This window comes from Brassica napus, unplaced genomic scaffold (genome assembly GCF_020379485.1).
Source record: "Brassica napus cultivar Da-Ae unplaced genomic scaffold, Da-Ae ScsIHWf_3058;HRSCAF=3863, whole genome shotgun sequence".
Lineage (NCBI taxonomy): Eukaryota > Viridiplantae > Streptophyta > Magnoliopsida > Brassicales > Brassicaceae > Brassica > Brassica napus.
Genome location: NW_026016295.1, coordinates 115,001 through 117,500, shown reverse-complemented (window position 1 = coordinate 117,500; position 2,500 = coordinate 115,001).

Genomic DNA, 2,500 nt, shown 5'->3' with positions numbered 1-2,500 from the left:
TGCACGATGTTGCCTCGTTAAAACCTCTCTAGGAAAACCAAAAAAACCCAAGGTGGGAAAAATGGAAACCATAGACAGGAAAAAGAGTACAACGCATGATACTCCCCCTGATGAAGGTATCACTGAAGATCCTTCAGCCGGCGCATCCCTATCTGATGAACCAGCTTCCTGTGCGTTGAGGTAGGCAGAGACTTGGTGAAAAGGTCGGCTGAGTTGTCGCTTGATCGAACTTGAACTACTTGAACCTCCTTTGTCTTCTGCAAGTCGTGGGTGAAGAAGAACTTGGGCAGGATGTGCTTGGTCCTGTCTCCCTTGATGTATCCTTCCTTGAGCTGAGCAATGCACGCTGCATTGTCTTCATAGATGATCGTTGGTTCCTCCTTCTCTTGTCCCACGGCCAGACCACTCTCTCTTAAGACATGGCCGGTCATGTTCCTCAACCAGACAAGCTCCCGGCTTGCCTCATACATGGCTATGATCTCGGCATGATTGGATGATGTAGCCACTAAGGATTGCTTGGTAGAACGCCAGCTTATTGCGGCTCCACTATGTGTGAATACATATCCCGTTTGAGATCTAGCCTGGTGTGGGTCAGATAAATACCCAGCATCTGCATATCCGACCATGTTCTCTCCTGGCCGGTTAGTATAGAACAAACCGAGATCCTTTGTTCCTTGCAGATATCTGAACAGATGTTTTACTCCGTTCCAGTGCCTTAAGGTTGGACATGAACCAAACCTTGATAGTAAGCTCACGGCAAAGCTTATGTCCGGTCTAGTATGACTAGCCAAGTACATCAATGCCCCAATGGCACTTAGGTAAGGCACTTCCGATCCGAGTGCTTCCTCGTCCGGTTTCTTTTGTCCGAATGGGTCCTTCTCAAGGTCTAAGGCCCTCATGACCATAGGACATGGCAAGGGATGAGCCTTGTCCATATAGAATTGCTTGAGTATCTTTTCTGTATAAGTTTCTTGGTGCACAAGGATGCCATTCTCTTTATACTCAAACTGTAATCCCAAACAAAACTTAGTCTTCCCTAAGTCTTTCATCTCGAATTCTTTCTTTAGACATTCAACTGTTTGGGAAATCTCTCCAGAGGTTCCTATAATATTCAGGTCGTCCACATAGACAGACATGATCACGTAGCCCTTGCTGTCAAACTTCTTTATGAATATACATGGACTTATTGGATCATTCTTATAACCCTCTTTCACTAGGTACTCGGATAATCTGTTGTACCACATTCGACCTGATTGCTTTAAACCATATAAGGCTTTGTTCAACTTTATGCAATGTTGTTCTCGAGAACCTTTCTTGTCTTTGAGCTCAATACCCTCTGGGACTTTCATATGTATCTCATTATCCAGTGGTCCGTATAGGTATGCAGTTACTACATCCATTAGGCGTAAGTCAATGTTTTCTTTCACTGCCAGACTGATTAGATACCTCAGTGTAGTTGCATCCACCACAGGGGAGTAAGTCTCCTCATAATCTATTCCAGGTCTTTGGGAGAATCCTTGTGCTACAAGCCGTGCTTTGTATCTCACCACTTCTCCTTTCTCGTTTCTCTTCCTTACAAAAACCCATTTGTATCCCACTGGTTTGACATCTCTTGGTGTCAAGGTTATAGGGCCAAAAACGCCTCTCTTTCTCAATGATTGTAACTCCACGTTAATAGCTTCTTTCCACTTGATCCAATCTGATCTTAGCATGCATTCTTGTATGGACGTGGGTTCTAGATCCTCATCTTTATCCATGATCTCAAGTGCTACCTTGTATGCAAATAAATCATCAACGTTGATATCTTTTCTGTTCCATTGTTTTCCAGACATTACATGGTCTATAGAGATCTCTTGGTTGTCCGGCTCTTCTGTCCCGTGAAGCCCAGCGTCCCGGACCTCACTTTGAGGAACGGCCGGATCATCGGGTGTGCCCGGTACGCATGGCTCGACCGTCCTGGTCGGCTCGACCGTCCTGGTCGGCTCGACCGTCCTGGTCGGCTCGACCGGTCCATCTATGTCCTGGACGGTTTCTTTTATGCTCTCGGATCCAGCACCTCTCTTGGACTTCCGAGGTTGTTTGTCTTTGGAACCAATTGGTCTACCACGTTTTAAACGTTGCTTAGACTCTGTAGCCACTTGACATTGTCCATCTTGGACGTTCAATCTTATGGGTGCATTACAAGCCGGGTTGTGTGACATTGTTACTCTATTTGGGTCAGCAAATGTATCTGGCAACTTGTTAGCTAGCTCTTGTAGATGTATAATCTTCTGGACTTCTAGATCACACTCTCTAGTCCGAGGATCTTGCCAAGATATTGATGGTCTAAACCATTCTAAATCTTTTGAAATCAACCGGCTGTTATCTCCCCCTAAGGACGGATATTTGGACTCATCAAACTGTGAGTCTTCGTATCTGGCCTTAAACAAATCACCGGTTGTTGGCTCAAGATACTTTATAATACTTGGGGAGTCATATCCTACGTATATTCCCATCCTCC